The sequence below is a fragment of the Tachysurus fulvidraco genome, chromosome 1 (genome assembly GCF_022655615.1).
Source record: "Tachysurus fulvidraco isolate hzauxx_2018 chromosome 1, HZAU_PFXX_2.0, whole genome shotgun sequence".
NCBI classification, from domain to species: domain Eukaryota; kingdom Metazoa; phylum Chordata; class Actinopteri; order Siluriformes; family Bagridae; genus Tachysurus; species Tachysurus fulvidraco.
The window spans coordinates 47,221,354-47,233,876 of NC_062518.1; positions in this window are offsets into that span (position 1 = coordinate 47,221,354).

The following is a 12,523-nucleotide window of genomic DNA, read 5'->3' on the forward strand; positions in this document are numbered from 1 at the left end:
GAGAGCAAGAGAGAGAGTGACATCATGTGAATAATAAAATCACATGCTTTATTCAGAAAGCTGAATGTAAAAATAATAATCTGAAAGAATCACATGGACATAAATGAGTCACATGGAGGAATCACATAAGAACCATGTGGAAAAACTCACAAGAAAAATAAATAAATCATATGAAAGAATCACACGACATTGATAGAATCATCCGGAAGAAAAACATTAAAGTAAATGAATCCCACGAAAAAAAAAGAGAATCTCATTTGGAAAAATCATATGACATGAAATCGAGGAAACATCTAAAAGATGTCACATGACGATCATAAATGAATCATGAAAGAATAGATGAATCATTTGGAAGAAGATAGAGTGTTTTTAAATAATCTAGCAAACAGGTGTTGCCCTTTTTTCTTTTTAATTCGGACTAGCTAGCTTCTTCTCATCTGTTGATGTGTTTAACTGTGAGCTGAAGTAAACAGCTAACGCGTGAGCGCTTAGCATGGCTCTTTTTTCCCCGCTTCAGATTCCTCTGTGTTTTTATGTTGTTTATACAAAACAAAAACACAATCGTTATTGTTTGGCGAATAGATTAAACAGTGACTCTTACGTCGCCCCCTTGTGGTGCGGAAAAAAAACTAGCTTTGATAATTATGCTAGCTATAGCAGTGAGTTTTGTTTAAACGTAGCTATGTGCTATATGTTTTAGTACATTTTTGTAGAGTTTTGTAAATGTCAACAGAAAAAAAAATCAAATTTTATGGCAAGCAGTTATGAAAACAAACAAAAAAACAAACAAACCACAAAAAAAAGTAACTCTGCATACAGATTTGTCCAAAAAAAAAAAAAAAAATCATGAATCAATGTTTAATATAAACTCGAATAAATCCATTTAAAGAAAAAAAAAACAGAATTTCGAAACATTTTCTCTCGTTTCTCTTCATCTATCTCTCCTGGTTTCGAAAGGTAGCGTCTCACTCCATCAGGCCAACTGCTAAAGTGCTATATTAAGGACCGCTCTCCGGCTGCGGTGGAACGTTCTGGAATCGTGTTGCTGCTTCACGGTTTGTGGAGAAGCCAAAAAATCTGGATGTGAACTCTATTTAAAGGGACGCATGGGAAGGAATGAAACTCCGGTTCTCAGTTCCACGCAGAGCTGAAAGATAAAAAAAACGTGTGATTAGTATTCTCGAGAGCTTAGCTCAATCAGAGAGACAGAGGAAAAAAAAAACTCGTCCAGAAACCCAATTATCCTGCTGCGTTCTACCCGAGTCCTTCACTTCAACACCGGAGTGTCTCAACAGCACTTAAAGCTGAGCTTCAGCTCGATCACCTGTGTTCACGCGGACGATTGAACATCTTTATCGTGTCTCACTCAACAGTCGCCTTAATATGAAGCACATATGAAAGTAGACACTCGGGATTTTAAGAATTTGCTGAGTTCGTCTGCAAATTCTAGTGATACATCATAGAAAAGATCCAGAAAAACCAAAACAGTTTTTTTTTCCACACAAATGTTTGTATGTTCAGTGTAAATGTTGATATCAAACCCATTTCTGCTCTCTGGGATATAAGGCCACGTTCACACCGCAAGTCTTAATGCTCAATTCGGATATTTTGCTCAGATCTGATTTTTTTATTTTGTTTGGCTGTTCACATTACCTTTTAAAATGTGACTTATATCAGATACCGGTGTGAACCGTTTGCGGTTTCGAACTGACCCGCAAACGAACTGCATGCGCAAACGAACAATAACGATGACGTCACACGCAGCACGCAGTCGCGCTAAAAAGTTGGCGAGGTTATGGAGGAAGTAATGTGATGCATTCAATGCAAACATTATGAGCTGGTTCACGTAACCACTTTATATAACACTCTTAACACACACACACACACACACACACACACGTTACTATTCACATTTGTGTCACATTTTAGCCGGCGCAAAAAAAAAAGAAAAAAAAAAGGATTTCGAAAACTTTTTGTTTTGCGCCTGCGAAAACCTTAACACAAACGTGAATGGTAATGTGTGTGTGTTTGGAAAAAAATCAAATTTCAAAAATCAAAAAAAACATTGGAAAAAATCAAATTTGGGTCTGATTCAGGAGCACATATGGAAGTGGTATAAATCTGATTTGAAAAACTCAGATCTGGGCCAGATTTGAGTGCACACTACTCCTGAAGAAGTCTGACCTGGTCACTTGACCCCCAAAAAATCGGATTTGGGCCACTTTTACCTGCAGTGTGAACAGGGCCTGCAAGACTGACCTAGGGGGTGTGGCCTAAAGACTGCAGTCGGAAGTCGTGTTTTTTAACCAAATGCTCTTTTTGAGTCCATCGAGTCTTTTTGAGCACATTTAGATTAATATGATGTCGAACATGACTTTACAGGTTTAGCAGAACTTCATGTCATGTGTACGATTAACATTAGCATGTTTATGAATAATGATTAGCATCGGTTTGTCTTTATGAAGTATCTGTGTACAAAACAAGGGCGGAAACATAAAAAAAAAGAAAGAAAGACGATAGAAACACTCGGAGCTGAATAGCGTCAGTCGTCTGGGTTTATTCCTAACTGCTGGAGTGAAAGTCTGAGCTTTGGCCGGCTCGCTTCAGAGTCCGCAGGCTGTGAGATCAGTGTACAGGAGGGAGGCAGAGCCGAAGCCGAGGGGAGCGCAGAGGAGCGACGCTGTTTAATTTGGGCGCCGTCCAGAGGAGCAGCGTGGGAAGGGTTCCAGAAAAGCACAGAAGTGCTGGTGGTGATGGTGGAAGAGGAGGAAGAGGAGGAGGAAGAGGAGGACAGGGAGGAGGCTGAGCTTCAATCCAGCCTTGTTGTTCCCTTGTTGCTGAACACAGCTGAGGCTGTAACGAGATGGCAACAGATTGCAGCGCCAACGTCTCATGTCTGGCCAAAAACTCCGCTGGCTTTGATCTACTTTAAAAACGCAAACATGTTTTTTTTTCTTTATTTTCTTTTTTTCAGAAGAGTCCAGAAGAAAGACAAGAACCTGGAAGAAGTGATACTCAAATATCCCTCTCACTGCTGAAATCCAGGAACAGACTAGGCTAGGCTAGGCTAGGCTAGGCTAGCTTAGCTGAAATGCTAACAATTGATATAAAGTTCAGAAGAAATGTGCATTTGTCTCATTCAACAGTAAGAATTACACTTTTATTGTGTAAACTAGAACTCCGTCTAATTTTTAATCCACTTACAGATCCGACAGTCAGAGATTCTCTTCTCATGGACACTACAGCAGCTTTTTCCCTCAGCAGCCTCCTCTTCATCTGTAAATACTTTGTTTACACAAATGCAGCTGAAAGACATTCAGTTTGATACTTTATTATTTACTTCGATATCTATCGATCTACTTATTCATTATTTATATAATATTAGGGGTTTTGTTGTTTGGTTGGTTTTGTTCATACTTTTAAAACATTTTGTTGGAATTTATTTATTTATTTATTTATTTATTTATTTATTTATTTATTTATTTATTATCTCCTCTCCCTATTATTTTGGGTGCATTTAATGTTGGTGTCTCAGCTTTTTAAGGCTTCTCCTTCTAATGGACAAATTTGCCTTCCTCCGTCTTCTTTCTCTCTCTCCCTTTCCTCCTCCTCCTCCTCCTCCTCCTCCTCGGTGTGGGTGATGGAAGTGACCTCGCTGGCCTCAATATCTCAGTCTGTCAGTCAGTGAGTGAGTTTATCAGCAAACGTCGGTTCAAGACGCTTCCTGTCCACCGGGACTTTAACCATTTGCATACTGAAATTGGCTCTGGGCCACAAAGGGGGCGGGGCCAACACCTTGCATAATTACAGCTGATAATGAGCATGGCTAACAAGCGTGTGGCAGGATATTAGTGCCGTCTCTGTGGGTCAGAGGTCAGGGGATATTGAGGGAAGCTTTTAGCGAACAGTAATAATGCACTTTGGATGCAGGGTCATGTCCAGGAAGCTGATTGGTTTGAACAGAACAGAGCAAATTACCATAATGTTTTGTTTGCAAAATACGACACGACCGAAAAGCTTCCCAAGCTCACAAATTCCATCCACATCCAGCGCTTCAAAATAAAGGTCAGGTCAGTGATGTTTATCCTTCAGTGTCTGTCAGATAATGAAGAGGCGTGGCAAGACGATGTCATCAAACAGTGCCAGACATACAACAGCTGTTACAGAGCTGTCAGTCAAAGCCAATAAACAAACAAACAAACAAACAAACAAACAAATAAATAAGAAAGAGCACAATAATATTTTTAAATAAATGAAGTTTCAACAGTTACTTTCGAAAAATATGTTTATTGTGTTTATTGGCCTGATTTTGTATGTTAAATGATTATGTATTCTTACATTCCTCCTTTTTTACTATTTATTTATTTTTTAGCTTCACAAAACGTATTTTTAATGAACAAACCTAGCATGTTTCTGGTCCTTTTATCTGTAAAATTGTACTTTTGAAACATCAATATAACAAAAAATAAACAATATTATAATGAGTAAATAAAGAAATGTTTGTAAATAAATGATTTGATAAATAGAGAAATTAATTAATTAGAGAAAATCCATAAACATTTTCATTTAAAAATATAACATAATAAATAAAACAATTTTTTTTGTTTACTGACAAAATATAAATAATCTTTGTTTACTGACTGATTTTTCTATACATTTTTACACATATATTTTCCCCCTCGTTTCTTTTTTCCTGTTTGCATTTATTGTAAATGTAATTGTATTCTTTTTGTCATTTATTCACGTATTGTTTTTACATTTAGAATTACAAAGAGTAAACACATAAATGTTTACTATGTTCGTATTAAAAGTTCATTCCTGTTTGTTCGACAACACACACACACACACACACACACACACACACACACACACACTCACACACACACAGAGTGAATGAACATACATACAGCAACTGTTCTTGGTGTTATAGATTGCAGGAAATGTGTGTGTGTGTGTGTGTGTGTGTGTGTGTGTGTGTGTGTGTGTGTGTGTGTGTGTGTGTGTGTATCATATAGAGACATCTGCTGATGGTAATTACACCTTTTATCCCCTTTAAGGATAGTCGTCTCTATGAATAGTTTCAGAGCTTCTCATGAACAGCTGTACAATTGAAAGTAGAAAAAAAAACTTTAGGGCAATCTGTCTTTTTTCCTATAAAAGATAAAACATCATTCACTCATCACTTTAGGAAAAAAAGAAAGAAACACACACTCTTTCACACACACACACACACACACACACACACACACACACACACACACACACACACACACACACACACAGAGAGAGAGAGAGAGAGAGAGAGAGAGAGAGAGAGAGAGAGAGAGAGAGAGAACCCCTGTCCCCGTACCCATTGTGTGAGAATTCAATAAGGTGTTATTAAAAACGCTTGAAGCGGTTGTAGTGACGACGTGCACACTAGGGCCTGATTATGCATTTTAATGAGGCTGTGATTCGAGAAGAGAGAGCGAGAGAGAGAGAGAGAGAGAGAGAGAGAGAGAGAGAGAGAGAGAGAGAGAGAGAGAGAGAGAGAGAGAAAACAACACTGAACAAAAGAAGGAAAAACAAAAGGCAGCGTGTGGAACAATACACCAGCATGATCGAATCTGCATCCTGACAAATCAACATGTTTTATTCAACAGCTGTGAGGTGTGTTTGTGTGTGTGTGTGTGTGTGTGGGGGGGGGGGGGTTGCATTATGGGTAGAGCTGATAAATGAATTGCACTTTAATCACGATCACAAGATTTAGCTCTGACAATTAATTCGGCTCCCACTACAGCGCTGCACTCTGGTTGGTCAGAAGGTGCTGATTACTTTGATCTAATCCGTGTGACGGTTTCTATGGTAACGGCTTGTGTCACATGGAGAGATCGATGAAACTGGTGAAGGAAGGAGGTGTTTTTTGTAATGTATATAGAAGGAGTCTCCAGTGTCAGAGCTTTGGGAACATTGAGAGATAGCTGCAAAACTGGGCTGTGGAGTAAAGCTGTCCAGTTGGTGTTTCAATAGTAATGGCACCCCTGATAGACTCTGTATTTGAAATAACGCATATTTTTATTGCTCATCATCTCATCTTTTAATCCATCCTTCCTCCATCACACCATTCATCAAGAGCTAATCTCAGAGGTCAACAGAAGTCCCACCAGGGACGAAGGGCCAGATTCCTGGTGATTTTCCTGAACAAATAACACACTGTGACCTTTGACCCCTCTCTCAGAGTCAGAGTCTGGATTCTGCAGCTGGTCACCACTTTGTCTCTTTTTATTTTACCTTCCTCTAGTTCCTCGACTCTGCATCACACATCAAATCTGCCTCTCTCTCTCTCTCTCTCTCTCTCTCTCTCTCTCTCTCTCTCTCTCTCTCTCTCTCTCTCTCTCTCTCTCTAAAAATCGTCCATACATAATTCATCATGTGTTTCCCCCCATCAGCAGCGAGCTGTCCTAGCAACAGGATCCTAGCAACAGCAGCGACTCTCTCCTCCACAAACAGCCTATAGGGAACAGTCATGTCTCAGTAAATTCATCCAATCACTACAGAGAGAGAGAGAGAGAGAGAGAGAGAGAGAGAGAGAGAGAGAGAGAGAGAGAGAGGGAGAGAGGATGAGACAGACAGAGAGACAGAGAAGTAGATGAATAGAGAGACACAGACAGCAGGGGATAAAGAGAGACAGACAGATGGACAGACAGACAGACAGACAGACAGACAGAGAATTAGATGAGTGAGAGACACTGAGATGGCAGTGGGGGAGAGAGAAAGATAGGGAGAGGGAGAGAGACACAGACCGTACATATATACACAGACAGTGAAAGAGACAGTAAGAGAAGGAGTGAGAATGAGCTTGAGACAGACGAAGAGAAAACAAGACAGACAGACAGACAGACAGACAGACAGACAGACAGACAGACAGACAGGTGGCATGGGAGCAGGAGTCAGAGAACTCAATGCATGTAGTCAGAGGAAGAGAGACACAGAAATGGAGAAACAGAGGGAGAGAAAATTGAGTGTGAGATTGAGTGTTGAGAGAGAGAGAGAGAGAGAGAGAGAGAGAGAGAGAGAGAGAGAGAGAGAGAGAGAGAGAGAGAGAGAGAGAGAGAGAGAGAGAGAGAGAGACTGTATCAAAGAAACAAGAAGAGAACTTCAAAAGCTCCAACTAGACTGAGACACACTGGGGACTGAGCAGTAAGAGAAGAGCTCTACCTCAGGGACCAGACAATCTACAGCCTGAGAGAGCAGCTAGAGGAACCCAAAGCCAGTCAACAATCACCCAGTCCAGCAGAGGGTAGACCTCCTCACAAAACCATACAACCATCCACGACCAATAAACCACCAGACAGAGCCACAATCACCTGGACCTCAGCCACAGACACCAAACCCACAGCCAGAACCGCTGAGACCTCAGACAGATATCGTAGACACAGCCACCTAACCCATAGTCACAACAACTGAGACCCCCTACCACCAAGACCCTAAAAAATAGTCAAGTCAAGTCAAGAAGCTTTTATTGTCATTTCAACCGATATATAGCTGTTGCAGCACACAGTGAAATGAGACAACATTTCTCCAGGAACACGGTGCTACCTAAAACAAAGACAGACTAAGGACTTCAAATCAAATCAAATCAAATTCAATTTTATTTGTCAGAAACACATACATCATACATACAGGGTACGATATGCAGTGAAATGCTTTATGCAACTGTCTGGTATAAGAATAAAGAATATAAATAAGAAGTGTAAAAAAGTAGAAAATAAAATGAGAATTAAAATAATAAAAAAGTATAAACTATAGAAGAAAACTATATCACTCACTCACTCATTTTCTACCGCTTATCCGAACTTCTCTATCTCAGGCTATCTCAGGCGTCATCGGGCGTCATCGGGCATCGAGGCAGGATACACCCTGGATGTAGTGCCAACCCATCACAGGGCACACACACACTCTCATTCACTCACACACTCACACACTACGGACACTTTTCCAGAGATGCCAATCAACCTACCATGCATGTCTTTGGACCGGGGGAGGAAACCGGAGTACGCGGAGGAAACCCCCGAGGCACGGGGAGAACATGCAAACTCCACACACACAAGGTGGAGGTGGGAATTGAACCCCCGACCCTGGAGGTGTGAGGTGAACGTGCTAACCACTAAGCCAACGTGCCCCCCCTCAGAAAATTATATAAAAATATGAAATATATGGAGAATATGAAGAGAGATGTATATGTATATATACATATACATAAATGTGTATGGTTATTAAAGATTGTCCTTAAAGTGTCCAGGTGCAGTATGGTGTGTAACTAGTGTATAAAGTGGCACTGTGCTGTGCAAGTGTTCTTAGTATGTCCAGGTGCAGTATGGTGTGTAAATAGTGTATGGAGTGTATAAAGTGTATAAAGTGGCACTGTGCTGTGCAAGTCCAGAGTTACAGTGACAGTCCAGAATTCCAGTTCAAGAAAAGAATTAGGATGGTTTAGGATCTGGATGGCCTGCGGGAAGAAGCTTCTCCTCATCCTCATGTGTTTGCTTTCAGGGAGCTTAGTAAGTAGCCCTAGCTACATAAAGTGCATCTGTGCAACCTGGTGTACGCTGTGCAGGACAAGAAAAACAAGACAGAAAGACAGTGCAGGAAAAAAGACGGTGTAAACAAAAATACAAGACATCACACAAAAAGACAATAAATAAAAACAGCGCTGACCAGTGTAAATACTGTAAGTTCAACAATATTGTGTGTGCAGAAATACTGGAATAAACACAGTATTTATAGCATGTTTTTATTGCATGGGGTAATGTAAACCAGTGGTCCCCAACCCCCGGGCCGCAGACCGGTACCGGTCCGTGAACCAAATGGTACCGGGCCGCCCAAGGAATATTAAATTATTTCCATTTTATTGATTGTGGTGTATTTCTATCGGGTTTGTGTGACTTTCCATGGACGAGAGGTTAACCGGGAGCTGAGAGACGTCACCTAAAGCCGCACCGATACCGCGCAGGCGCAAAATATCATGATATCGTTATATATGTTAAGGTGACGTCTGGAGCTGAGCGGCTACAGCGGCAGTGGTGTTGTAGCTTTGGTGGAGAGAGAAGGTGTGTATCGCTCTTCTCTCTGTTCACCGGTACTTTGTCATGTTTAACAGTGCTTGGTGTACGTGTATATTGTGTTTGCTCAAATTTAACCCACAAATTAGCAAAAATGAGCACGAAACAGACGTCGTTAGAAAGTTAGAAACTCTGCCGGTGTTCTGGATTAAAGTCATGGCGGAATACCCTGAGATTGTCACCACAGCACTTACATCCCTATCGCCATTTCCGACATGCTATCTGTGTGAAGCTGGGATTTCTGCAGTGACGGCAACCGAAACAAAACAAAGGAATAAACTGGACATAAGCGACACACTTTGGGTGTAATTGTCTTCTATTACCCCAGATGGAACCGTCTCATTGTAAAGAAACAAGCTCAGGGTTCTCATTGATTTAGCCTTGTAGTGAGTTAAGAAGGCATGTTTAAATACAATTAAAATAAAATGATTGCTGTAAAGTATTGTGCAAAACAGCATTTAACTGAAATGTGAGACAGCATGTGCAAAGAGCAAAAAAACAGTGTGCAAAACAGTATGTAAACAATTTGATGGATGTATAATGGAAGAGTGTGTAACTGGTTTAGGTCTGTGCAGTCCATACAGTTTATGTGTGCGTGTGTGTTGTGCTCAGTACAGTTCAGTTCAGTTCTTAAGGAGCCTGATGGCTTGTGGGGAGAAACTGTTACAAAGTCTGGTCGTGATGGCCCGGATGCTTCGGACCCTTTTTTTTTTCAGATGGCAGCAGGGTGTGTGTGAAGGGGTGGACAATGCTGTTGACTTTGCATATGCAGCGTGTGATGTAAATGTCCATGATAGAGGGAAGAGAGACTCCATTGATCTTCTCAGCTGTTCAGTGAAGTTCTCCGCTAGATGAACACCAAGAAATTTGGTGCTCTTGACGAACTCTACAGATGATCCGTCGATGGTCAGTGGAGAGTGGTCGCACTGTGCTCTCCAAAAGTCAACAGCCATGTCTTTAATTTTATCAACATTCAGAGACAGGTCGTTAGCTGTAAACAAGGCAGTTAGCTGTTGCACCTGTATGCTGACTCGTCGTTCTTGCTGGTGAGACCCACCCCGGTCGTGTCATCCTCAAACTTGCTAATATGGTTCGATCTGTGCATCGCTGCACAGCCGTGAGTCAGCAAGGTGAGCAGCAGTGGGCTGAGCACGCAGCCCTGAGGGGCTCCAGTGCTCAGTGTGGTGGGGTTGGTGATTCTGCTCCCGATCCGTACTGACGGAGGTCTCCCAGTCAGAAAGTCCAGGATCCAGTTGCAAAGGGAGGTGTTCAGTCCCAGCAGGCTCAGCTTCTCAGTCAGGTGCTTAGGGAGATTGTGTTGAATGCTGAACTAATGTCCATGAACAGCATTTGTACGTACTGTATGTGTCTTTATTGTCCAGGTGGGTGAGGGTTGAATGAAGGGCTGTGGCAATGGCATTGCCCATGGAGCGGTTTGGATGATACGCGAACTGTTGGGGGTCCAGTGAGGGTGGTAACCGGATCGTGATGTGATTCATGAGAAGCTTATCGAAGCACTTCATAGCGATGGGTGTGAGTACGACAGGACAATAATCATTGAGGCAGGACACTGTAGACTTCTTTGGGACGGAGACAATGGTGGTTGTCTTGAGGCACGTAGGAACAACAAAGCTGCTCGGGCATAGAAGTCATTCAGCGCATCTGGGAAGCTGTCGTGTAGTTCATGATCGCCTGTATGCCCTGTCACATGCACTTTTACTTTGTTATCACAGCACTGGAGCTAAAAGCTAACGTACTGTAACTAATGTGGACGTTTTTTATCATCAATAAATAGGTGGCAATGTAAAATAGACAAAGCTGACAAAAGTGTGTTGTATGTTTACAATTACAACATACCTGCCGCTTTAATCCTATAAACGTTATTACAATTTCATCTCATTTTATATTTTATAGGTGAAATTGTATCTAGAGTTTTTGAGAAAAAAATTTAAATATTCTGGTTATGTTTTTCTAACTCAGCATTAGCAGCATTAGCTGTAGTCTTTATTATTAGCCTTTCCTTAAGTAAAGAACACAAGGAGTCTTGTTTTTTTTTAGCCAATAGAAAAGAAGAAGGCGGGCCTTTGGTCTCTGTGTAGGTTGTTGCACTATTAAGCAGCATCACAGTGAACATTTATGTGATTAACTTTTCGTATAAGTTCATTATATAGATCATCATGTATTTTCAGAAAAAACATAAATAATTAACAGCTGAAATGTTGAAGGTGACGATAATTCTGTTCAAAGGATTTAGCCTAATGCTAATTTTTTCCATCTGCTTCAGGATGCTAATCATCCCCCTGCAGTAAAGTAGCTGTCGAAACCCTCCTGCGAGCAGATCTGAGCGTCTCTACAGCATGATGCTCTGAGGAACTGGAATAAACAAGTCAGGACCTGTACTCAATAACGATATGCTAATGATATGGTAATAATGATATGCTAATGATGTTTTTCCAGCCCACCTGACCCACACACAGCCACTGATCCATATGATGAGGAGATCAGGAATGATGCGCGGCAATAATTATCTTCTCCAATGATGGCAAATTAGAAAGACGCGATTTTCACTAACTAACCAAGCGTCAAGGCGGGGCGAGACGGCGGGGAAAGGCAGGGGAAGTAGAGAAAGATGTAGAATATAGGAATCAGGGTCAACGTTTCATTTTCAGAACCGTTCCGGGGAGGAAACCGTATACAACTGAACAGATCGTGTTTTGTAAACGTAAACATATACAACTGCAAAAGAAAACTGTGACATAAATCCAACAAGACAAATGAACTCGCTTCAAGACAAACAGCAGTTCATGTTTTCACCACTGCAATTCCTTTTAACTATAAATGACATCCGGTCATCATTTGCATATTAAAGCCTGATTGGTTGGTTTATAATGCAATAACACTGAGCAAAAATTTTATTTATTTGTTTGTTTGTTTATTTATCATTTTGATAATCTTCATCTATCGAATCAAATCCATAAAATGACAAAATGATTAAAAAAAATAACAGAAATATTTATTTCACTGCATTTTTGTTTCTCTTTGTTCTTGTTTAATCATCATGTTATTTTAGCTCCGCCCATTTTATAACCACAATTAAACAGTAGGGATGTGCTGACCGATGATAAATATAAACAAAAGCCTGCACACACATCACTGTATCGTGTGTCATGAACAACCAGATTCCTTTTGTTTTCTTTTGTGTGTTTTTTCTGAAGGATTTAGTGTGTCGCTGGTTAGTGACACATTCCTCTCATCTGCTAATGACCAAACTGAGGGGAATATGGTGTGTAGAGATAGGATAAACACCCGTGTGTGTGTGTGTGTGTGTGTGTGTGTGTGTGTGTGTGTGTGTGTGTGTGTGTGTGTGTGTGTGTGGAACACATGGTTTGTGCTGCAGAACCAGGTGTCAGTGCTATTTAAAT